The following is a 27,489-nucleotide window of genomic DNA, read 5'->3' as shown; positions in this document are numbered from 1 at the left end:
ATAAGCTGAAGGTCTTCACTATCAAGGCCCTTTGCAGATATCTTCACTTTACCTATGAAGCCTTCACTCATTGCTGAAATGTCAGATCTCACTTACAGTTAGTTTGAGGAGTCAGCTTCACTAACATTTGGCTTAAAAAAAAAAACCAAACCAACAAAAACCCTACAAACTTTGATCTTTTTATCCAAACTCATACCTCAGATTTACTTCTCATAACATCAGCAAAGCTGTTTATTATCATTTTTTGTCACAGTGCCTGCAAGCTTAACAATATTGAAATTGCTATCCTTGACTTTGAGAACAAAGTTATTGTATCCTGAGTTATTTTTTCAACTCCTCTTTCTTAGTGCCTAGTTCATTTTTGCCCTGACTTTTTGCATACTTAGAAATCTGTTGAAAGTAGGGACTGTACCTTTTTGTTCTACAATGTCTAGACATAATAAATGTCATGATCCATGACTATTTCTGGCTTAGCAAGCTCTCATAGAGTCTAGATAAAAATCTAGCTCTAGATCCACCTATTCATATATATATATATATATATATATATATGTTTATATGCATCTATTTCATATCTAATGAGTCTATGTAAACATTAATATCAATACTTACAATTATTAGGAAAGACAAGCAAGGTGACAGGGCTTTCAAATTACAGAAAATCAGTAATTCTGGTCAGGATTACTACTGAAGAAAAAGGCAGATGACTCAGCTTCTTTATATCTCAACTAGAACAATGAAAATACAAGTTAAAAAGAAAAATGACAGCCTCATCTTGATTTATTTGATAACGCTAAGTCTTTATTCATACCACAAATGCCAGAGGGTAGAAACTTCTGCAGCAGAAGCTGAACTAATTTCTTTTACTTAGCATGGCACTGACTAACTGAAAACTTTTAAATCTATTCTTCACAGAGTTTCTAGTACTTTTACAGTGCTGCTTGCAAGAGTTCCAAAATGCTCAAATGGATCTACAGAACTGGACATCTTTTCCAGTCTTAGAGGTGTTGTAGGTAGTTAAAACTACTTCTGGGAAATACAGATAGACTTCCAGCATAGTCTTCAGGTGGAAAGATAGCCTACCAAAGGAAACCTAATTAGTTCTGATCCAGCCTTGTCAAACAGGGACATTAAAAATTACATTGAGAAAATGACATAATATCTTTTTGAGCATTGACTCATAAGATCAGATAAGATATATAAGTTGATAAATTGTAATAAAACTCTTAACCTAAGAGAGAAAAAGCAATCATGCCCTAGGAGATACCATGAAGCCACAGTTCATCTCAGGCAATAACCTGAAAGGGTAATGGATCACAGAATGGGTCATGTAGAAAGGGACTGCAGTGGGTGATCTGGTCCCACTTCCCTGCTCCAGCAGGGTCATCCTACAGCACACAGCACAGGATTGTGTCCAAATAATTCTGGAATATCTCCAGTGAGGAATCCTGGAATTGCAGCCGAGTTGCAGGCAGTGATTGGGTGTGACAGACACTGGACCCATACAGGGTGTTCTTTTTCACATATCAGCACAGGTACTGTACACTACATATTTTGTTCCAAATATCATGAGGACAGGAAGCTGAGAAGAAGACTGTATATTTACACATAGGTCCTGGCCTCTGAGCCACACTGTGCATTCTTTCGGTCTGGAATGACCCAGCTTGCAAAGATCTGTTGTGGAAGGGCTGTTTGTTACTTTTATTTTCCTCCAGGATGTTCTTTAATTTGTTTCATACAGTGGTTGTAAACCATCTCCCTGCTTGAAAGAGTTATTATGTACCAGACTATATTATTTTGTGCCCTAATAAAATCTAGCATAAGAAATTTTGGTTCTTTTGATAGTTTCACTAACAAGAAAAGTCTGTGGAGCCTTTTCCTCCTCTTAGCTCTGGTTAATTTAAGACCTTCTGAGTAAATACTTTCTAAATTCTTGTCTTTCTTTCAAATATATCTGATGTACAAAACATCCCTTTTTTACATATGGCTGGCTTGCATCTTCAATGTGATAGATAAATCACTACTGAAGTCACTGAAAAGTTCAGCCTAAAATAAAAAAATCAATCATATGTGATTAGTTTAAAATATTAATGTGTAAAAACTAAAGTTTTCTGTAGAGCTAAAAATATCTTTGATTCTTAAATGAAGGAGATGGAAAAATCAATGGAAATTAAATATTGATTTAACAAAAATAGGCAGTTAATCCATTATGTACAATTTCCTATTCATAGATCCACCATCATTGTACAAGCAAAGTAATTAACACAAAACACGATTTCACAGAAAAAAATTCTCCTCTTGAATCTTGTATGGAGGACTCAGGACTGCACCAAACCCAGCTCTCCATCCAGAGCCTGGTCTCACAGCCAGACACATGCTCTGCTGGCAAGGGCAGAGGAACACTCTGCACCTCTGTCCCTCCTGGGCGCAGCTCAGCCTCAGCACTAATCAATCTTCCCTGCAGTCTGTCCTACTAAGTCAGGCACTGGCATGGCTCAAGTATTGGCATACTTTGTGATGGGCTTTGTTGCAAGGCTGGAGACAGCCAGCTGAAGCTGGTGACTTCTTTAATCACCCCATCAAAATTCAGTGGAAGTTATTTGCCTGAGTCCTGAAACACTGAAATGAGGCGATTTGGCCGGCATCCCATTACAGACAATTTCAGGAGCTGAGAAGAAAATTATGGTCTCCTCACTTGCAGACTTCCATTCTGCAGTCTAAGATATTCGCTATAAAGTGAATACTTCTTTCATTAGACTCAACTGAGAAAATCCACACAACCCAGCTTCCATCAATTAAACAAATTGAAGCAGCAGATTTAGCCTAGCTCCCCATTCAGGACTGCAGAGCAATTGTTGAAAAAAAAATCAGCCCTCAAGCTTGAAAACCTTACTTCATTAAAAAAAAAAAAAAGGGGGGGGGGGAAGTTAAGAAAGGCTTTAGAGATATTTAAAGTTAAATCTCTGCTATAGTTGCAGAGTCACCATGCTCTCAGGCAGATTAAATAACATGCTGAAGAAACTTACAGGAGGGCTAGGAGTTCTTTGTGATAAATTCTATCACCTAACTGAAGACAGATTTGGGATGGTTTTCTTGTTTCTGAGGGAATTCAGCCCAATCTGTTTATTATTACATTTTCTCTGCCTGAGAGGGCTGATCATCAAGATGAAGATTAGTACTATAACTACTATATATATGTATTAGTACTGTAAGGAGTACTATTTAAAGGTATTCCCCCTTTGGAGCATAGAGTAGCACGTCAAGTGGCAGGAGTGCAGGTTTCTATGTGAAGTATAACTATAACCACTTAAAATGCACAGATCTTCTGTATGATTTTAATATGTACATTAAAAACTATCCAGACTATTTTTATATTAAACCACAGGATTATTAGTTTTTTAGGAAATATATGTGTGTGTATATATATATGTATAGTATAGAGTATATATGTATATATGTAAATACTATATATGTAATACAACTGCACTACTCCTTCTATGTCTGAAATAGTTTGGAGGAAAGTCTTCCTTTCTCAAAGATACCACAATGGAGCTTTCTATTTTTCTATTTTTCAGAATTTTCTGTTCTGTCAGATGATATGTGTGCTGATGTGTGGTGCTTTTAGGAGTTCTTTTTAAGATAATCAGAAGAGGTTTCAGGACAGGATCCTAAAGCAGAGAAGCACCTGTATTACTTTGGCACACAGGCCTGCTTTTCTGACTCAATTAATGTATTAATTGATTTGTCTTTCAGATTTAATAAAGAATTTTATAATCTACTCTACCAAATTATTTAAACAGTCTTTTCATTTTTAGTAGAATTTTTAGCTTTTCACTGTTCATTTGATCATTTCAGCAGGGTACAAATTTCTGCCTTCAGGCACAGCCTGTTGTGGAAGCTGTGTGAAGATGCACTGCCTCATGGGGCTGGAAAAGATGCTTCCTTCATTACTGAGTTATCTCTCAAAGCAGCCTGGTTGCACTATCGGAAAATAATTGATACTCACTTTTAGATGGCTGCAGTATATTCTCATTTCACTGTTAAGCCAATTCACTTGGAATTGAGAGGCAGAGATAGAGGGTTTTTTCTGACCCTTAACTGGCATCTTTCCCACAGGATGGCAATCAAATGAGCTTTCACAAGAACATGGGTTTCTGCTCCGTTTGGCCCTGATATGATCTCTGCCAGGTCTTTACTTGCAGAAGTATCACTGAGTCCTCACAGGAGACTAAAAATAAACTGTCACTGGTTTTTCAGATTTTAAACAGAGAGTTAATTTACTTTGGGCTTTGCTTGAACAAGTCAGAGTAGCTGCTCTTTCGGTTTTCAGGTTTAAAAAAACTCATAAAGGCTATGTAGTGATTCCTGAAAAAGTCTCCCTCAGACAAGATCATATTATTTTCAGCTCAGTGAATTACCCAATATTGGGCCCTGCATCTTGCTATCACTAGAAAGGAGTGTTAGAAAGCCTGCCTTTGATCATGGGCAAGATCAGCCAGTATCTACCTTTCCTGAGCCTTCCAAGAGCCCTCCTTTCCAGCACTTTACATGAAAAATATAAACCCTTTGCCTTCTCTCTCCCAACTTTCCTGTCCCATCTTCTTCCTGTCTGTCTGTCTGTGACCCTTACATCAAATATTTTTTTTTAATAGGAGAGACAATCATTTCATTATAACAATAACTCTCATTAGCATCTGAACATTTATGTTTTGGCAAGGCCATATGTTTGATAAATTCACTGAACACAACTTATTGCAAAATCAAAACAGTGGTCTTTAAATGATTCAACATTGTCATTCACTGAGGTAGAATGTATCCTATGGCCTTACAAAGGTCACCTTGAAATTTAAAGAAGCAGTTGCACGGCCAGCTGAAATTGGCAATTAAAAAATTAATTCCACAGTCAAGATACCAGACTGAATTAGCATGTTATTGAAGATCCATTTAAGATTACATTTACTACTCTGAAAAATGATTTGTCATTTCCATTGCTAACTATCACAGAGAGTTTATTCCTAACACAGCAAAATTCTTGCTTCTCGTCACCAGCAGTATTAAATGGGACAATCCTGCTTCCACCGAGGCTTTGTCTCAAAGATACCTCATATGCAGAGCTTTCTTAAATAAGTTTTTGAACCGGGTACCAAATCTTACCCATTGATCTTGTTCTGTAATATAATTGCAGCTTTATGGATTTTGATGGAGTTACGTGAGTGTAATGTACCAACCTCATTAGAGGTTTTTGAAGTCCAGTCCAGTTGGACTGTATGTATTTCCCTTAGGTCCAACTGAAATAAATACTTCTAAAGGGGTGCAATATTAAATCCTATCTTTTTCTATTCTAATTACCTAACAAAGTCCTAATGTACAAGCTAGGGATGATAAAGTTTCATTTAATTAGCAGATGGATAACCTGGCCTCCTGAAGGAATTATTTGCTTTATATTGAGATTTCTAGGGAAAGAGAGACGTTCTGAAATACATGTGAAAAACTGAAGCTACGATAACTGAAAAGAAACTGAGAGAATTTTCATCAACTTCAGTGGGAGTGGGCAGGATATCATTATAAACCTATAGGTACTTTCTATGCAAACTTTTAAGTCTAGGGTGACAGACGATGATATTTAAATTCTAGTCTGTTTTCCCTTTTATTATCATTATTATCTCACATCCTATATTGCAGTTCTATATTCCTAAATGTATTTTTCATTAATTCTCTGTTTATTTATTTATCTGTACATTTATTCAAAATGTATATTACCCAAGCATATACTCATACTAACCAACGTTTGCACACAGCACATGGTGAGACTGAGATTTCGGTTTAATTGTTACCTTTTCTGGCTTGCGCATATTGCATAAAGGAAAACTTTTCAAAAGCAGCTACTTGGCTTAGGAATTAAATTCAATTTTTAAAAAATATTCATGCACTTAAGAACACTTAGGCTCAGTGACCTCTAAGTCCATTTGGAAAGATGATTTGAAAATCACAGATAAAGCCAATTACTTCAGCACAAACTGAGATTCAGGCAGGCAGAAAAAAAAAGTATGAAGAGAGGATTGAGAACATTACATCAGATAAAAGAAAACATATAAACTGAAAATTAGGTATAAAAAGCATCTCATACAATTTGAGAAACTAAATGCAGGGTAGCTGAAGAGAGGAGAAAAGGCTGTGTTGTGGCTACTGATTGAAACTGTCATTGGGGCTTTTTGTGTCTCTTTTTTTTTTCTGAATCCTATTTTTCTCTTCATGCTGACAAAATTAACTTGTATATACTGGGTCAGACATTTGTTCCATAGCTGCAGACCTTGCTAGTAGCCCTGTTTAGAAATGTAATATGTAATATATGTTTAGAATTGTATGTAATTGCATTTAGAAAATATGTAATATAAAAATATGTAATTACATTTAGAAATGTAATATATACATTTCCCTCACTTGCTAGGCCTATGCAGAGAAGTGGCTGCTCTTGAAGACCCATAGAGGCTGGACTAGATGACCTCTAGAGGTTCCTTCAAACCAAAGTTAACATGGAGTATTCTGAACATTGCATTTCCCATAATGTATCTTAATCTTTGGGTGAAAAGGATAAAGCACTGTGATCTGCAGCTGTTGTGTCTATCTGAAGCTACAATGAAGCTGTGACCATTTGAAAATTCATTGACTCCATTTAACACAATTAAGAGAATAGTAAGATTATGCACACCATGCTGGAGGTGTTCAAACTAGAGAACTTACATCCCCTTTTCAGAAAAAAAAAATTCAACAAAAATTACAGAACTGGAAGGAAACCGCTTGACAGAATGATTAATAACACCTGTCTCATACATCATATGAGGGGAGAGGAAAGCAGCACCTTCTGTCACTCAGAACTGGAAGAAAGGAAAAGAAAATGGCACATTCTCTCTCCAGAAACACCCTGTACTTCTCAAATGTGCAGTAATGTCTGTGAGCTCTGTTAGATCAGGTTTGGTTGGCATAGAATGGTACTTGTAAGGAAAGATCAATAAAGCCAAAAAGGCAGTATGTGTGAATTGATGAAAGAGAAATGACAACAATTTCCAGGTAAAAAGTACAGGAAATCAATTGGTCATGCATGTCGGCATGAAATTAAGACAACTGCATGCAGAATCAGATCCATCTCTGTCATATTTCTATGGAAGTGTTACCAGATATCACACCAGGAATTGGCATAGTTTCCTAAACTTGTCCAGAAAAATAACTTTACTTGAGTAACATTCATTTGTGCAACTCAGTTTTTATTCTGTACATCTGAAAGCTCTTAGGTCTTAAATTTAAAATGAACTATGTACAAACAAGGAAGCAGGCTGGAGTTTGTGGATCTTTTTTTCCCTGGTTAACGCAAAAAAGCATTTATGTCTTGAAAGCCCACTATTCTGTAGGTATTACACAGCCTGTTTGTCTTTCTTTTAGTCCAGAGTTCTGGTGACCTGTAACCAAGCCGTGTAACACTGAGATTACATGCCAGAGATTACCCTGTTTTAATGAAGGTACTCAGTGCCTCCAAACACAATCACAGAAAATCAGGTGAGTTCCATGTTGCTGGTTGACTTTCCTATAATTAATTGGTGATGACTATTCACTGGTACATGGTGACTATTCATCAATTTACTCCTTACCCCCCCTTTCTCAAACTATCATCTCCCTTTCTTTAAATCAGAATACGTTTCAGTAAAATTGATTTTATCCAGTTAATATCTTCATTTTTCTTTAATATCTGTAGAGGAAGGCAGCTATAAAGGCTGATTGTTTCCCAGTTAGCATAGCCTGTAATTTAGTGGGGCAATAAGAATCCTTCCTATCTTCGTAGGTTTGGCAGAAACAGGAAATTTTCATTTAAAAAGAGAATGTACTTCAACTAACACGACTGAACTATTTTAAGGGTTATTAACTGTGTTTACCATCCCTGTTAGTCCTATTACAAGTGATAAAAATTCTTGCTGTTCCTAAATCCAGAAGGAGACTAATTCAACCATAAGCCTGTGTGGATGCTGGGGTGCATATGTGTGTGTAGGTGTTTGTATTGATGTTTTCCCTGAAGGTTAGACTGTTGTTTTGGGGATGCCTGTATGCTTCCCCCTCAAATGATAAAAAGGAGGGAACTGCACTGGTCGGAGCCCATGCCCTGACTGTGACACCTGTAGGGACATACTCGGGTGGGGTGGCAGTGTTTGTGATCCATGGGCCTGGGGCAGACTGGGGATAACTGGAGACTTGGGGGGTTGAGGGGAGGGGGAAACAGGAAAGAGGATGTTCCTGAGGATTAGTTACTGGGGCTGGGAAATAAATAGTTTATTAATGCTCTGTACGTGTCTGGTATCATCAGTTATTTGTTGAATTGCCAATATTGACCCTGAATATATAGTACACTGATTGCCCTGAATATATAGTACACTGATTGTCAGTTAATTAGGTGTCATTAGTAAGTCAATAAACAACTTTGAATGAGTTGAATTAAGCCACACGAACTGAGATGCTTTTCTCCCTGCAGCAATAGCCATTGCAAGAGCTGCTTTGCTCAGACAACAGCTAGAGGGGAAGCTCAGGAGCAGTATGTCACAAGCTGGATGCCTCTGGCTCTGCTCTGCAGGGCTGCAGGAGCCAGATCACTCACTACCCTCAAGACTCTGTTAGTAATGTGGCTTTTCAAAAACTGCCAAATTGTCCTTTTGCCCCACATTTGCTTCTGGCTCCTCCTGCACAAGGAGCTGAGAAGTGTGCCTATTTCCCATTTCCGTTTGCTGAACTCATTTGTATCACTCCAAGCCTGTATATAGTAGAGATGCTCTTCCCCATCCAGAAGTGTCTTTGATGAGTGATTTGGGTAGGGAAAGAATTCAGTAGCCAGTTTGAATTTTATTAGCTCACCAAATCTGAATTTTGAGACTCTTTTGGAGTGCAGGTCATAGGAAATAGCCTAAACCCTACCCCAAGAGCAGCTACTCTTTAGCCACAGTTTGGGTTTCAGGTCAGTCTGAATCCTTTAAAGATTCTCTAGTACATAAAGATTTTTGATCCTAGCAGTGGATTTTCAGCTTGTAAGGACATCACATATCAATTTTTGCTCTGATCACAGGTAAACCAAGAAGTAATTTCTGGGAATTACACCTATAGTCTTTTATCCAGCTTGAGTGGAAACTTCCTTTAGTGGGACGTTTCTAAACCCAACTCTTATTTAATCATACCTTGAACTCTTGCCTTTGTGAGAAATAGTGTAAAAAAATATCTTAACTGCCTGATATTTTGATTCCAAGAAGGAAAATCCATGTTGACTACCCTTTGCCTCCAAGATACAGAGCAAATCCCCAGCATCTTATAGAATAATTCTTGCATAACACATAAAGACAGAGTCAAAAAACTAAAGAACAGACTTTTAAAGCCTCAAGTGGAAAGTTAAATGATTAGAAGAAAGAATAAGTCCTTCCTTAGGCCTCCCTGCTCTTAAAATGAACAATGGTTAGGAAAATTACCTTTAAAAAATATGGTGTCATTTACTCCTGCATTCACCAATGTGTGCTCTTCTGTTCCTCTGAGACAGTTCAGGGTATTTCAGCCTGATCAAGTCTGTCTCTCCAGGAATTTGAGATGTTCTTGCCATTATCTTCATTGACTCATCCCCTAAAAAGATGTCAATAAATTGAATATTAATGCTTCACAGTTCCAAATAAAATAAACCAATACCACTAAAGTACAGAAGAGTTGATCTCGTTGATAAAGACTTGGTTTTGAAGAATGTTGTTTCAATTTCTTCTGCTACTAGAAACTGCTGTTCATGACTATTAGACTGATCACTGAGCAGTAAAGGTTTATCACTAAATACTGTCACAAAATTATAACAGTAGTGTATTTTTATTTTTTCTTTAAAATAAAATCAGTCACTTCTTTGGAGACTGGAAAGGAAATTATACTAATTTCTAAGTTAGTAGGAATTCTCTTGAATGGAGAATAGCAAAGGATAGTTTGCCAGACATATAAAGAGTATCGGCTGATTGCTAGGGGTGTTGTGAAAGTATAGAATATTTGCCAATTTTACAACTGCAGGAGGAACCATTAAAGAGAATATTTAAAGTCAGATTTTCAGCTTCCAGACAATACTTTTGGACTAGCAATATTTTCATAGTTTGCCTTGTTGATGTTTCTGCTTGGTCTATAATCATTTCCTGTTCGTCCATTTCCCTCTGTGAAATCACCCTGAAAAATATCTCCACTGAAAGACACAAATCAGGCTCAACAACTCCCACTGAAGAATTAGTACATGTTAAAACTTCAGACTGCCTCAAGCCCAGCAGTCTGATTTGCATACCCTTCTTTATAAAGTGAAAAAAAGACTATTAACCTCCACTCATATCAAGAGTAATGAACAGTTTTAACATAAATTTTAATTATAGAAAATCCCATTTCTTTTCAATCTCTGTGTTGAAATAATTTTAGCAGTGATGTTTTAAAATGTTTCTTTCTTCCCATATAGGTTTCCTGCCAATATTTCTTATAAATGGAGACATTTTATATACTGGAAATGATGGATATAAACTATATAGTTTTACAACTGTTCTCAACAATGTGTCAGGGGAAAAATGCAAGCATGACGGAAAATGCAAACTTCCAAAAGTAGGAATGTTCAGAGGTATTTAAATATGATTCAGTACATAAGAACAAAAATATTTCATTTTAGAATAAATTGACCTTTCATATTAAGATTGTCCTTATTTCAAAATTGCCGTTAAAATACTCTAAGAATTGGCCATTGCTTTCAATATATTCATCATTGCTTAAAGTCAGGACTTCTAGATACAACCAGTATTAGTTTCGTAGGAAAGAAATGTTGTAGGAGATTGAAAGGGCTGTGACTTCTTCCTCCACAAAGAGGGAGCTGTGAGGTCATTAGCAGTCTCAGTATACAGAATATTTTTACATCTGTGTTTGCTCAGAGAATAGGACATGTCACATAGGGACATCAAGAGCTGCCAAAAACAGTGAAGACAAAGATATTGCAGTGAGTGCTTGGGTCTGGAATTTGGCCTTTTCCTCCTTGAATGAAGCTTTTAAAGATGTATGCAGTCATATTTGACAGAATAGTGGCCAGCAATGACCTTGTTCCTTAAATTCCTTAAATTCACTCATTCTCAGAAATTCATGGTGTGACCAAGGAGGTATGAACTTAAATTAGGTGATACATAAAGTCAAAATTATCCCTCATAGCACAGATAAACAGATTGTGTTGCTTTCATCAGGTCACAGACAAAACTACACAGAAGTCTGCTCTCAAAAGCAGCAAAGCATTGCATGGGAGGCTTGTTATTCACCTGTACCTAGGTGAAGCTCAGCAATGCTTTGGTAAACTACAGGAAGAAAGACTGAGTGCTGTCCTTGGAAAATGACAGCTCCTGGGAAGTTTAAACCAAGTAATACAGCAGGCAAGGGGACAATTTTAACAGCCTCCCCCTTTTGTCAATTCTTACTGAAAAAGCAAGGTAAAATCTTAGCCATAATTTCATCTTGATGGAGAGGAAGAAAAGTTACTCTGTGGGTACAGAAAAGTGAAAAAGTGTTGGTTTAACAAACAAATACTGAAACATCTTCCCCTGTCTTTTAGCATATATTATATCCTGTGCACCTACATATTCTGTTCTCAGTGGGGCTCTTACTGGCTGAATTACAGGGTAAAAATCAGTAACTTTTTATGCTTTTGGTAACTCATTTTTATGATTCTTCTGCTGTATCCAAACATTTCAACCTTTTTTTTTTTTTTTTTTTTTTTTTTTTTTTTTTTTGGATAAAGATTTCAAAAGTGATAGTAACTCACAGTGAGATGGATTTTTTTCCTTTCAATGAAAAATCAAAAAAAACCCACAGCGTGATAGTAGCATTGTCTTCTTCATTGCTCTGGGAGACAGCCAAATGTTACCTACAGATACTATTCATGAGACTCTTTATCATGTTCAAAAGGGGAAAAAAATCTCTATGTTCCCAGTAATACATTGTAAAATACCAGGATAAACAACAGCTTAAAAGACCTATTAAATCATTTGTACCACCAGGAGAGAGCAAAGCCCAGTTAACTGTCCTTTGTAACAGAAAGCTTTTCTGTCTGTTCTGTTTAGATGGCTACTATGGGGAACAAACAAGGCAAAATGCCTTGTTTGTTCTCAAAGTGCTCCAAAAGCAGTTCTATAATCATATCTCTATCAGAAATGTTATTTTTCTTTTAGATGCAAATTTCTCACAGATGAAGTGTATAGGTTACATCCAAATAAGAGCAGAGCATTTCTGTGTATTGCAGTCATTGGCATTTAAAACTAAAGACTTTTTATCCATTCCCCCACTGACCAGGAAAATTGTCTTTTATTTTTTCTCAGTTTCCTGCAGGTACTGCATATGTTCTTATGCCCACCCTCGTGGTTAGGAACAAGACATTATATCAGGTGAGTCAATGAGTCAAAGCAGTGCTGCTTTCTCTCTTTTTAGGAAGAAATTCTACTCCTTAGACTTAAGAGGTAACAGATATACAGCAAGTTATTGCCACAGCTGCTGATGTTCTCTGCCTTCTGTAGCCTGAAGGGATTCAGGAGCTTACATAAGGCATATGTACACCCCTAAACACAGTCTGGTTAGGACACCCCAAGTCCATGCCTTGAGTCTCTCCTGATTTTAACAGCACAAAAGTAGCAGCATTTTGGGCAACAAGCAATGCATGGAGAGGCTCCATTTGAGGGCAAGATTCTCAGACTTAGTTGTCCACGTATAGAAGTCTGTATACATTAGATGCTTACATTTCCACTGCTGTCAGTGAAGTTGGACAGGATCTGAACTGGGTGCCTGCCTTACGGTGAACTTCACTTTTGTAGCTTCCTGATCTTTTGGGAGCAGATCTGACTGCATGGGAGCTTTGGCACCTTGGGCCCTAGGAAAAAATAAAAGACCACAGGAATCTCAAGGTTACAGCATTTGCCTGGGAAGAGGGAGCTCCCATCCCTTTGGCTTTGGCTTTTCTGGTTTTGTAGCAAGCACTGTTCAGTGTAAGAAACAGCACTTAGAACAGTTGCTCTCAGATGAAAGAAGCCAGTTTTTCTCTTCTTTCATGCCAGTTTTCTCCACTGCTGTGTCTCGTCACTTTCTAGGTGGTTATTAGCTGATATGACTAGGACTCGCCTTACAAATTCTTTTATTCTGCATTTCTTCCCCGAAACAGATTTATAAGCAATCAAATATCTCCTAACTGGTAAAAAAAAAATGCTTTTCACTCTAAGTGAAAGTTACAGACAATCACAAACAGCTCATGGTTCCCAAATCAATTCATTTCACTACTGGAACAGCCTCTGAGAAACCTCTGTCTCCTGCAGACAGAACTGTAACTTCATAGTGGTAACTCCACTGTGAAAATAGAGTTTGCCAGAGTGAAATTGTTGAATTCAGTCTTTGTTTCAGACCACAAGGATCCTATTTCATGCATTAAGTGCCAAGGAGCTCAATTATTTATTACTTTATAGTTGAAACTGGAAAATTTCCCAGATCACTTATCTATTCTCAAATACTTGAACAAATGAGGAAAGCAGGGGAAAGTTATTAGAATGAGTAAATAACCAGTGAGTGGAGAGCTTTTTCTCAAAAATTTGTGGTCAATATCCTAGATGACTCTTAGTGCTTGGTTGATTCATACAGTCTTTAATATCCTTGTTTCAGCTAGAAATACTGCAAGGATACTTCTCTGTTTGCTATTGTGTAGCTCACTGCTGTGCTCTTGTTAATTTAAACTGGGGAAATGAAGGGAACAGAAAACCAGAGAGGCTTGGTAAAAAGAAGTTTTCAGTTACTAATGTTAATTTAAACATTTACTAACTTTAGATGAGTGAATAAAAATTCAGTCCATATTATAGCTTAATCTGATCTACCCTTGCAAAATGGAACAGTTTTTCAGTTATTATCTATTTTTGCATCAAGATAATTGTACTTTATTTTTTCTTTGCCTAGAGCGTTGATAAAAAATAAAAGCTTCTCTGCAGTGGCACTAATGTCCATTAAGGAAATGATCTTTAAAAACACTTCTCTTTCATTCAAATTACAGAAAGGAGAAGTTAACTAAGCTAATACAAAATGATGTAAAACTTAGATTCTGTTGTGAGAATGTCAGCTTGTTTTGATACATACAGGATTCAAAAGAACTTATTTTAATCTATAATAACGTTTGTCTACAAAACCCTGGCTGTGAGAGCAGTGCTGACTCATTGCACAGAGCTTACAGCCAACCTGGGCAGACACATCAGCTTTCTGAGGGGCAAAAGTGTGAAGTTTAACACAATCTGGGGTTGTTTCCAACCATCACCAATTCTTATTATCAGCAGGCTTTTTCTTTGCCTCTCATCCACAAGACTTTTACTGTCTGGAAACCCACAACTGCTTGTCTCAGGGTTTTCTGCTTCTAACTGCTCCTCTCCTCTAACTGATTAGAAGGTAATGGTCTTTCAGACTTCATCCAGAGACCCACATGGAAACTCCTATTGAGCCAAAGTTTGCAAAATCCTTTAAGATCAAAGAACTTCCTTCTTTTACAGACAGACACTGCATATTTGGTGATGTAAATAGATTAAATCTCTTAAGTCTCTTTTTCACAATTCTTTCAAGTGTTACAAAATTTTGCTTCAATACTAAGTACCTGTTTATAGCAGTCTGATGAGAAATATTATATCAAAAGAAATGAAAGCTTATGATTCAATAAATGACCGTAATGGTTTTCAGAATTATAACAATCAATAGTAAAATTTGTCTGATAGATTCACCTTCACAAATTGATTAGCCTCTTTCAGTGACGATTCATGTCAGAATTACCAATGGTAATGGTAATCATCAAGGTTTTCTGTATAATAGAGAAAGATTAAAAAGTAACAAAAGTTACTAATTTGGAGGAATTAAAAGAAATACTTTTTCCTCTGTTCACAGAGAATTACACTAGGGTCATGGGGATCACAAATAGTTAACACAAAAAGATGCAAAACACCTGTCATCTGCCTTTGAAAAAACAAGTCCCTGGAAGATTTGGGTCCCAAAAATGTGAGGACATTTGTGCCTAATTGAATGAATGTGATGTTGCCTATTATTCAAAGGTTATTTTCCTTTCCCATAGACAGAACCTAAAAACTATACAACCAACAAAGATTTGTGAAGTTATTAGCAATAGCACAAAATCTTCCTGACCTACAAATTAGGAAACAATTCTGTTTTTACTCACATACTAACAGTATGAACAGTACTATCAACACCTGCAAATCGGGTCCAGCCTGCACACATTCCCCTTTCTGATGTTTCTTTGGACTCCCGTTCACCTCAGTATTTTATTTCCCTGCCAGCTTCCTTGCCAGCCCCAAGATTTCTTTATTTCAACTAAATTTATCTTCTTCCTTAATTATACCAACCTCTTTTATCTCATGGGTTGATCCAAACTCTCTTTTCTGTCTTGATTCTACAAATTCCTTTAAGTCAGGTTTCATTGTCTTGTTGTGTGACATAGTGCTTTGTTGAGAGGAGAACCTCAGGAACTCAAGGACAGTTAATAAGGGTCAGATGGAGCCCCCCTAAGTGAGAGCTGCTGGCATACGTGCAGATGGGTCTGCACCCCTGACCTTTAGCCACCACCCAGAAACTGATCTTTTGTGGTTCTACCATGAGGTGGTTCACCAACAAATTGGAAAAAAATGTAACAAAGACACTGGATATTTTTTCTGAGCTTTAGCACCGTTTAGTCAGTTTAAATTGGCTCATTATGAGGCTGTACAAGAGCCAAGAAAAGGGAGCTGGTGGGAGTCTGCTGCCAGGGACAGGCTGGGATGGGAGCACTTTGCCATCAGATGGGCTCAGCCAACACTGCACTGGGAAAAAGATGCCCAATCCCTTTATCCTTAGAATAACAAGACTTCATATATTAATAAAGAATGTATAAGAAGGGAGTTTGCAACGGATTCAATATGTAAATTATTTCACTGGACTACAGCATTAAGCTATTTTACAATGCTCAGTTTTTTGTTTGAAATCATAGCATTTATTTATGTTTAACATATGATGTCTGTAAGATAATTTTCATTGCAATTTCTACATAAATTGCTAGACTTTATAAGAAAATCAGTGCTTCAAAGAGATATGCAGAATTTCCTGGATCAGCTTTATTATGCTCATTTATTAATCAAAAGCATGAAAAATGCCATCTCCTTTCAAATATAAATTATGTCTTGTCCTCACTGCAAAATATCAAATTCTCAAAATGGAATAAGCGTGTCAAGCACAAAATTAAGTTTTGATTTACACATTTCCCAGGGTAACATCAGTCTTTATTAATGAAAATTAATATGGTAAATCTTCCTTACTTTTTTTATATATGTAGCCTTGTTACAGATTTGCTCTGACATTCCTAGAAAGATTTGTCATTATTTCCAAAGTCCCTGAATCAGTCTCAAAATTATTATTTTTTATTTTCTTCAGAGACAATCTGCTTCAAGATCTTTTGAATTGGGCAAGTAATTAGAACTTTTAGTCTCACAGAATAACAGACATGTTTTAAATGGCTTCATCATGTGATATTTACCCTAAACCAAAACAACCCTTAGGAACAGGCTAGAGAACACCGCAGAGTATTTGGCAATATTTATAGTCTGACAGTAAAAAAATATTCATATTGCTTTGCAAGTTGCTTTATTATGAAAAATGCTGTGTGAGAGATATATCGCATTTTCTGTGATATTTCCATTGTTTCTCCTTCTGTCTGCTCAGGAAATAAAAGAGGCATCTTTACATTCATAGCCCTTCCAAATAGTAATTTGAGACTTTAGGCTTATTCTCACTACAGTTATTGATATTAAAATTACTCTTGATTTCTACATGAGTCAAAGATTAATTTGCCTTACTGATTTTAGAAAGTTTGTTCCTGGCTTCTGCTTTTGTGACTTAAGACACAAACCAGTGCAATCAATTTTATTGAATTTTCTCTTCTTGCTTCATACAGCCTATAATTTTTTTCTTTCTTCTTGTCTACAGAAGTATGGAAAGCTGTTTGAAGACAGTAAATGTTTCCAGACAAGTCTGAGGCAGAGAAGCAAACAATAGACATCAAAAAATATACAATGTCAGTATGATCATTTCACACTGTCACTCCAGACTTGCACTTCCAGACACTTTTGCAACTGTGCTGACTGACATTATTTCAACACAGTTACAAAATGTTTATTAGACCTCCAGCTGATCTGTGATAGTGTATGTGGGAAGATAATCATAAAATTGTATCCAACTTGTTCTACATTAAATATTAAATCCTTTTTTTTTTTTTTCAAATATTATTCTTTTGAGATCTGATCGTACCAAGGGAGAGGTATGCTGTTCCCAAGGGAGTTAGTCTGTGCAGAATGCAGCTGGTAAAACTCTTTTGTCTAAATCACACAGTGGATGTGCCTTTGCATTTTCTGCATATGGATGACAGTGACTACAACAAGACTTGATGGTAAGTTGTCCTAAAACACAAGTCAGACACTTCTACCTTTTGCTGATTTTTTAGGCCCTGAAAGACGTACTGGGAGCTACATAGGTTGTAGGCTCAGATCTAAAGGTCACAGATGTCAGCAGGATACTTAATATTTTCATCTTCAATTGCAAATCATTGCATAACTGTCATTTGTTCCTTTGAAAATACACCCTTAAGTATTTTGCTGGATCAGAGCCTACATGTGTTACAGCTCACATCATATGGTACAGGGTGAATTCTATAGCTAAAAGCTTCACAAGATTATGGAAACAGCTCTTTCCTGATGCACAGCTCTTTTTCTTTGCTATCTGTAACTTCAGTGAAGACAAAATCTTGCTCGGTTCCAAGAGATAACAGAGATTGAAAATGAAATAAGGAAAACTTTGCAGGACAGCACAGGGATACCTGTGATCGCATTGCTGACAGGGAATCTCAGGGAACAGAAATAGCTTACCAGAATCAAAGCAGCCTTAGCGTTTACCTAGACTTGTTGGGGAAAGAAAACAGAGTTCCTATTAGTCAGCTGTCAGTGACAGATCCTGCCCGATTACAAAACTGATGAGACGTAGGACTTCAGTGCAATGGGAAGAGTTGAGGTTCTTACATTCCTACAGCCCCTTACTTCTACCTGTCTTATCAGGTGCTGCAAGCTGGGGGTCAAGATGCCCTGGGGACTTTACAAATCCAGATATTAAATAGATGCGAATAAATTATTCACAGATAAATGTTGATAACAATATTTCTATTAAGGAAATACATTTGGTGGGGAAAAGACACGACTGTAGCAATGAACAAAAATGTTCCTAGAGTTTGAAGGCAGCCTTTTAGATGTACTTTCACACTGTTGAGTCCCTCTTCACTGATGCCTATTAGCACTCCCTTATCCATTGTTGTTAATGCTCTTTTCCTGATCACACAATGGCAATCTCACCTCATTCTCTTTCACCATATTCTACTTTGAGAACTGTTTGGCAATTTAGACCCCTTTCAGATATCCAGCCCATCAAATAGTCACAAATGGCTTGTCTCTGTTTCATATTAATTATCATACACAATATTTGAAAATTATAATTCACATACTTTAAATTTTCATAACAAAAATATCTATATTCTATTTATCTTTTAGTTTAATCTGTAGGGTAAATTCAAATAAGCAGGACAAACTTCTGAATTGCAGATCAAAAATTGAAAGTGAGTTGTTTTTTTCCCTTTTTTCTTCCCCAGGAAAAAAAAAATCATATTCAGTGGGTTTTGTCATCGGCTTTGTCATGTCTTGACAAATAATTATGAGCTCCAAGTTTGATTGCTCAGCTTCAGTTTGTGGAATTTCTGTAATGTGGGTTTAGCAAGTGATTTATTTCTTGCAATTGGTACATCAATCTTACACCATTCATTCAATTTTACTTGATCTTATTAAGATATTGCTCTGGTTTCATCTAGAATAGAGTTAACTTCTTCTCAGTAACTATTACAGTTCTGTATTTTGGATTCGGAATGAGAATAGTGTTGATAATACACTGATGTGTTGGATTTTGCTAAATCTGGTTTATTCTTAATCAAGGACCTTTTTCCTGGTCTTGTGTTCTGCCCGTGAGGAGGTGCACAAAAGAAAAAAAGAAAACTGGGAGGAAAGATTGCCAGGACAGGTGTCCCAGACTGGCCAAAAGGATATTCCACACCACAGAGTGTCATGCCAAGTATCTAAACTGGGGGAAGTTACTTGAGAAGGGCACTGAGCTGGACTGAGGAAGGAGAATCTGGCATTGGTCAGCGGGTGATGAGGAAATGTATTATGCATCCCTTGTTGAGGCTTTTTTACATTATATCATTATTAATAATAATAGTAATTATTTTTATTACTAGGATTATCATTAACCATCTTTACTCTATTTTACTTGGTTTTCTATTTTTTAACAGTTCTTATATCAACCTACAAGTTTTACTTTGATTCTCCTCCCCATTCCACCAGGGTGGCAGGGAGAGGGAAGGGTGTTGAGGGAGCAGCTGCCTGAAGCTTAATTTCCAGCTGGGCTTAAGCCATGACAGATACCAAAAAAGTTCCTGGGTGGGACTGCTCAAAGCAGTAAATGTTACATTACTAGCAACCATAATAATACAGAATATTATCCTATCAGTGGTCAGCTTGGTGAACATTCCCAGTGGAAGTGTAAAACGCCATCTTATTATAATTTTTTTTATTATATAAGCAAAAGTAGTGTTTATAAATTAAATTATATTATAAATTACAATTACTATTATACTATAAATTATCATTTATACATTAAATTTACATTATTAAGTAAATATATTCTTTTAAAAATAATTTTAATAATGCTGAATACATCAAATGGGAAAAGGGATGGAACTATCCTGTGCTTATTAATAGTAGCTGTTTCAAGGCAGACAGCTCCAGATTAGATTTTTCTAGTACTGTTTTTCACTGTATTCTACAACCTTATTTACACACATACAATAAAGTCAAGCACAGAGAAGCATATTTATTCATATGTTGTCTTTCCTTGAATATATCTATATCCTTTATGTTGCCCTGCTTTTCCATTCTTAGGTGTCCCAAGCACCACTGGACATGACTTTGCACAGGTTTATTCCACCTCAGTTTAAGCAACTCAGCTGCTGCATAGGCCAGGCCAGAACAGAACTAAGAAATTTTGTCATTTGTCTTCACACACTTTCTTTGGGAATGGCTATTAGCTTGGGCTCCTAGAGAAAGGTAATGGTCAAAAGACGAGTGTCAGACTTTCTGGGATCTCAATTTCCTTTAGAAATGTCTGCATCTTATAGTTTTACAATTCAGAACTATGTTTTTCCTCTAGCCAATATATCTGTTAAACACTAGAGGTAATGGAACTCTTTACTGTATTTCTGCTACCTGGCATATTCTCATGCAATTTTCCAGGCAGACAACCTGTGGAAACACCTGCCCACATATCACACCCTTGCCAGACCTGCCTTTGGCAGATACTTCCCCAATCACACAGCAGAAGCAGCTGCTACCAGAGTCCAGGTGCACCAAATCCTCATTCCAGTGAGTGAAAATCAAGGTAAACACGCCTGTTTTGTATATCTTGCTGAGATTTACACATAGGGATAACACCAGTATCAAGTTCTTCTCTGCTGTTAACTCTGGGCATACCCAAGGACACACCAAAGAAAGTCAAGTTGCAAATAACCAGAAATTTCTAGCTAAAAAATAAAGCATCTTCTGGATAATGCACTATTGTAATAATGTGTACATTTTCTACATTTTTGATTTAGGAATACAACATTTGCCTTCTTTTTGTACAGCAAAGTCTGTTGTAAACCTACTTCTTTTATCCTTTTAGAGTCTTAATATAGAAGACATTCTATTTACAATGAAGCCAGTACCTGGAGAAGCAAAAATTTCTCTCTCTATACAGCATTAAAGAAGGACAGAAAAGTCGGTATTTCACCTTCCTTTTTCTTTGAAGTCTGGGGCTATAGCCTTGTGATATGAACACCCTGTGTGGAGGAAAATCTTTGCTTTTATTTGACTCTCAGATAACCTATTTCTAGTGCAAGGTGATAAGCTCCTAGGAAGAGTTCAGACAGGGTTCTATGCTATCATTTCCTATTGTTTATCAGTAATGCTATTGAAAAAAGTGCTTCAAAGTTTATAATGTTTTTATTATTATACAGTATCCGTAGCTGGTCTGCAGAGACATTGGCTCTTTCAGGAAAACAGCTGCACAATTTAGTCTTAATTCCATACAAACAGAGGATACAAGCCATAAAGAATGAGTAGCCAGCAGCTGAACAGCATTTTGCACAATTATGCCCATGCTTTCACTTCAAAGTGTTTGTAATTATGTCTTTTCAAACTCAAGAAAGATGTGGAAAAGGTATTAGGGAACTCTCACTGTAGTTCCTCACTGTATAAGAATCAAGGACATGAAAAGAAAGATCAGGTAATTTCCCCCAAATGATTGTCTCATCAATGTCTCAAATATGAAAACTTACAGTTAAAGTGATGAAAATTATGCACATAAGAAGGTAATGGCATGTAACAAGGGAAAAAACACTCTTTCACAACCATAGCTATAAAAGCATCTTGCAGCAAAATTGCTATTTTATAGATATGGTATTATTCAATAACAGTAAGAAAAATAATCTAAATGTCTTTTAGCATATAACTGCATTGAAAACCACAATATAAAAAGCCAAGAATCACTTTGGATCTCTTTCTCAGTGACTTGAACCTGAGTGCCAGGAGGGGATTCAGCTTCAGACACTGTCATCACAGTATCTTTGTGTGGGTATTTCCACACAAGATAAACATTCAAGCCCCACCTGCTAACAGATTTCTAGTCAAATGATTTAGAGTGATCCAGCTAAGGTTTCAGCAGCCACTAGCATCTGATCAGCTGAATTGTTGCCTCAGCTGTATCTGACAGAGAACTACATTTCATTGCCTAAACACAACAATCTCATAGTGGTTTTGATGCATTGCAACATTCCCCCGGTTTCTGCCTATCCTTCCAAAGGACACAGGGTTTTTCTCATCCCATGCAGAAGGCTCAGCTACTACAGAGAGCTTCAAATGGCATGAGGTGCCTATAATTAGACTTGTTTATCCTACCTTTATGAATTGAAATAGGAATTGTTTTATTCAGCTTTATGTTTGTGCTTCAGATTGTGCAGACAGATCTTTCTCCAATAATCATGAGGGACCTTGGCAGTTAGGTTTTCCCTTAGGTCCCAAATGTTTAGTCATATGTATCTTCACTGCAATAAAAGAACAAATTATAATCATGGAAATATGACCACTAGGTTTTATAGTTATAAAGCTTTATCTGAATGCAGTGAGCATTCAAATAAGAGTAATTTATTTCATACTACTTCTGGCTACTGCAAGTTCATGACTGCATAACAGATATAAGACCAGTGGAGATATTCATTTAAAAAAGGCACAAAAGACCCACAAATATTGAATCACACAGCAGAACTACACTATGACTCCTCTGAGGTGTATGGGTATTATATTCATTGTACAAATTCACTTCCTTTAATTTGTTTTATTAGTTTGTTTTATTCAGAGAAAAATTGTAAAATATATCAAATCAGTGCTGACATCTGACCATTAAGGGGTCTGCATCAGTAATAAAGAATAAATTCTCATCTCAGATAATTCCCTGAATATATAGCAGAAATAACGAGTAGAACTTGATTTTAGATTTCAGTATTAGTAATGGGTGTATTTAGTTCAGAACTTGATTGCCCCTAACCTGAGGATGGAGTTAAGGCCTGTCTAGGACTCTGACTCATTTTCATAGTACAGTTCCTGCTTGTAGTACAAGCTGAAAAAATTCAGATGGAATTCTTGATGGAGGAATAATGGTACTGTAACTTATTTACCTTGTGATAGCTCTGATTCCATGGACTGATCACACTGATAATTAAGATACTTCTTGATTTTCCTTGAACTCTCTATGTGAGCTGCCCTTCCTTGGTGTGTCATACACTGGGACTAGGACAGGGGCCAGCCACTTTGTGTGTCTTGGACCTTCTGAGGAGTCAGTCTAAGAAGGTCCAATCCTTTCTGAACTGTTTGCAAGGAAGGACTAAAAGTCAGGGGAAAATAACTATGGGACAGCTGTTAGCTGGCAGTTGCACAGTGTGATATATTTTGAGCATCCTAAATGTACCTGAAAGGTAAATAGAGACACAATAATTCCTACATGTTTTGTCTGTTTGAATAATTACCTATAATAGCATTTTTATTGTTGAGTTGCTAGATTAAATTAGGTACCTATTATATTTCTTTGGCTACTTACACATCAGTGTGGCTTTAAAAACCTTAAGGGTTTTTCTCAGATCCTCTGTGCTTCCTAATGAATAGAAATATTGCAGTATAATCACATCTCTGTTATCAGTTGCAATATTAACCTCTGCCACTTTAAAAAATGTTTTCATGTCTCTGATATCATGATGCCATTTTCTACCCAGGCAAACAAATGAAATTTCAATTATGAAAGCTCTGACAAAGCTGTAACAAACATGTCATATTATGGAAATTACTCTTCTCTAAAAACAGTCAGGAACAAACTCCATCCCTTTTTCAAGAGCCTGTCAGACTCTTTCATAAGAACTGTTCATACAATTACTCTCTTCTTTATTACATTTCCATATTATCACAGAATACTCTATCTTTCATAATTTTTTAGCAATATTACAACAGATGTGATTGATTGTATGGCAAAGTGACATTAAGAAAGTGATGTGTTTGTTTCTGGGATGTTTTAAGGAAATTAAAGTGTTGAAAAAAATTAAAATTAACTAATAGAAGATAAAAGCTGTTATAAAGGCTCCAAGAGCACTTGAATTTAATTGCTCTGACCAGTTGTGTACTCAGTAAACAATACTGAGTCTGGATTTTCTATTTTGATACTTAGACATTTCTGAAGCACAACAGTTAGTACCATACATGTATATACTTTTTTCTTTTTTAACTAAATAATATGGTTTCAAAAATATTTTTGCTACTCTGGAACCACAGTGCCAGAGATGTCCTCTTGATGCCCTCTCTAATCCTGATTTTTTGATTCATTTTAACAAGGGAAATTTTTTTGCCCTATTTCACATTGTCTGCCATTTCTCCATTATACACTGCCAGTTACACAGTAACATTTTTTCATGCCAATACATTTTTCAGATGCAAAGAGGTGGATTACAGGTAAGTTGCAGAAAGGATGCCTTTTGTGAAATGCAAAAGCTTCTCATTGTCTCTTCTTTTCATCAAAACTATTCGTCTTTCAATTAGCCCAAGAGTGACAATTCCTGAGCAACATGCTAACTTTCTATTCTATTGCATTTATATTTTTCCTTTTTATTTCACTTAATTCACTTGACATATGAACAGTTGGGTTTTTTTTAAATTCAGTGCATATGTTTCACTTGGTTTTCTCAAACTATGCAAACTCTTTTTGTAAGGAAAAGAGTCAAAGATGTTGATCATACCTTAGTTTTCCATACCTGCACATTTGCCACAAATTCCACACCAGATTTTTTTATATTTCTCTCTTTACAGGAATTGTGAAAAGCACATGTAGCATTTATTTTCCCATCTAAAAATATGTAATATCTATGGGGCAACTCTACCAAACTGTAGAGAGAAAAAATAGAAAAAGGACAGTATACCTTGTTTGCAGTTTCTTTTACTTCTGTGTAACAGATAAAAATAAGGAGGCAATAATTTATGGTCTCATACTTGTAGCACTGCTTATCTATGCTGCATATTGACTATATTTAAAATTTAATTTCATACTCTAAATCAGAAAATAAAGACTGTAAGAGTGATGGTCTAGCTTGAACAAAACTATTCAGCCTTTCCCCATTGTCTGTTTCATTTCCCAGGTAGCCTTTTTTAGAAGGGTGAACAGAATTTTCATATCAACTTTCATTGGTGACCCATGTAATTGCCTTTGGTCTTATGTTACATGAAAATCCATCTTTTGAGCTGTGTGATGACAGAAAGGCAGCTTTGTTTCCCATCATTGCAAGCAACCTTTATTAGAAAGAAATCACTAGAGCTATTCTGCTAGTGATTCTGATTTACTCAGCCAAAAAAATTTTTTAAAAAATAAAAAAAAAAAATAAATAAATAAAGGGAATGAGAAACACCAATTTTAAACTGCCTCTTTTTCAATAAAACAGTTTTATTATCAGTCTTGAAATGGATGTGTCTTCACTCGCAATAAAGTTTGATAAAATACAGTCTTATTGACCTGAACAAAGCTTTTGCTGTTTTTCCTATTCATCATTTATGGTGATATCTGCAGAGAGCATTAAGGCCTTTTTATATTTTTAAATGAAAGCTCTTCCTACAGATAACCTATCAGTACTCCAGCTATCTGCATGACTTGTCCATATAGTCACATTATTTTAATATATTCAAGACATTTGCATATTGATTTATTTATTGTGAAAGACAAGATCTTTATTCATTTGCTCTTTACAGGTAGGAAAGCATCCCCAAAGAGGAGCATTCCTTGAGACCCATAACAGCATTAATTCAGTGCACCAGAGTCCTTGGAATTGGTATCCTGGAACACCATTGCATATCAGTCTTCTGAGGGTTCTCTTGACACCAGAAGAGTTGTTATATTTAGATGCTTATCTGCTTTTGACTGCAGTGCAGTACTTGCAAAGATGTCTTTCATTTTGAGGCTTAACACATTAAATATCACCTGATCTGAAGATGTTTGGGGGTGTAGAGCCTCTTGCACAGAATAAATGTCTTGTCTAAAAATAGCATTACGTTTCCGCATAATCCTTCATTTTATGTAGCTCTACACTGTACATAAATTAAGGCACAAAGAGAAACTAAAGGTCTGTCTTCAGACTGACAGAGGGAAGAAATCTCAAAGCTTAAAAAGATCCTCTGACATTCCCACTCAAAATCTCCCCAGTATGTCCAAATACTGCACTGAATAGCAGAAGCTATCCTTCAAAGGCTTTTAGATGGAAAACAGAAAAAATGAAAGCTGTAGTGTCATGCTGAATCACAGATATAACAGCATAGATTAAAGCTGCAATAACTCACTGAATATTCACTTTGATTATGTGAGGCTTAAATAAGGCCTTTTAAACCAAGATTTCTCTGTGATTAAATCTTTAGTGTACACTCACTTAATCTCTTAAATTATTATTTCCTAACATTTTAGGAAATAATGGATCACTAGAATAAAATTACTAGTCTGGTAGATTAAAGGAGAAGAACCAAGTAACCATAACCACCACAGGCTGTTTTGAATAGTATTGTGGGTTAGCAATGACAAAGCACTGGACAGCAACAGCCTGTTTGCCTATGTCATATGAATATCCCCCAAATGAGGAAATGTGTCACCTGAATGTCTACCCACTGCAGTTCTTTTCAAATCACAAAAGCTTTCTCTCACCCATATCTGAAAACATCCTGAACATATCCCTTTCAGCACAAATAAAAAAATATTTAATACTATGCTATGAAATCATTGTCTGCAAGTTGTCCATAGCTACCAGTCCAGTTCTCCTAAAGCACACTCTGGGGTAAGGAGCCCCTGCATCCCCACAGAGAACTCCTTATCTTCATTTTATTTACAGCTAAATGTATAACTTCATGTTGTGCTCATTTAACAGTGGAAGAGGAGAAAATTTAGCACGTCCATAATGCACTGAAGCTGTAGGACAAGCTTCCGACTGACTTATCAAAGGTGTCTTGGAAAAAATCTGACCGTCACAGCACTGCAGAAACATAAGATTAAGATTTCTTTACAATATCGCCCTGATGTCTTACCATGACTATTAAAGAAATGAGGATTTTCTTGCCTTGCAGTCTATTCTGTGTTCTTTCCTTTGGTAGCACTGGTGCTATTGGCAATGATAATCATCACTTTTTCACTCCACATTAAGGACAGAGGACAGCATTAAAAATATTTAGGAGTTTCATTCCTATGATTTCAGTGGTTTTCCTGTATTGAGGCTAAGCAGACTATGAGAGAGAAAATGAGAAGGGAAGGGAAGGGAAGGGAAGGGAAGGGAAGGGAAGGGAAGGGAAGGGAAGGGAAGGGAAGGGAAGGGAAATATAAGAATATAAGGAATTCTCTGTACTATTAAAGAATTAGAAAGATAATTACGTCCTCCAGAAGCAGTTTTTAAAGATGCTGCTTATAAAATATGGGTAAAAATAGTATTGCAAAAATCTTACATATAGAACAAACTTGCAATTCCAGCCTATGAGGTATTTCCAATCAAATGCCTTGGTGAGTCATGAATTAATTGAAAAGATAAAACTAGAAACACAGTCCTAAAAAAATATAGTTATACAGCACACATCCCAGCCTGGGAGCAATAACATAGTTTAATGAATTGCCATCATCATACCTTACTTTCCCTATCAGTATTACAATTTGTAGTAGTGGATAGGATCAAGGTGGAAATTACTTTTC

At 36.4% G+C, this 27,489-nt stretch overlaps 1 long non-coding RNA gene across 1 annotated transcript in view; it reads left to right on the top strand.

Annotated features, from left to right (window-relative positions):
- LOC148224428 (uncharacterized) overlaps positions 1 to 27,037 on the top strand; it is a 43,083-nt gene extending 16,046 nt beyond the window's left edge. The window contains exons 4-9 of the long non-coding RNA XR_015802593.1: positions 6,449 to 7,068; positions 7,438 to 7,551; positions 12,381 to 12,446; positions 17,353 to 17,503; positions 20,442 to 20,586; positions 25,521 to 27,037. This is a non-coding gene — a long non-coding RNA (uncharacterized LOC148224428). The remainder of the gene's footprint in view (positions 1 to 6,448; positions 7,069 to 7,437; positions 7,552 to 12,380; positions 12,447 to 17,352; positions 17,504 to 20,441; positions 20,587 to 25,520) is intronic.
- Positions 27,038 to 27,489: the final 452 nt, after the last annotated feature.

The sequence above is a fragment of the Sturnus vulgaris genome, chromosome 3 (assembly GCF_052056855.1).
Source record: "Sturnus vulgaris isolate bStuVul1 chromosome 3, bStuVul1.hap1, whole genome shotgun sequence".
Lineage (NCBI taxonomy): Eukaryota > Metazoa > Chordata > Aves > Passeriformes > Sturnidae > Sturnus > Sturnus vulgaris.
This window is presented reverse-complemented; position numbering and strand designations above follow the sequence as displayed.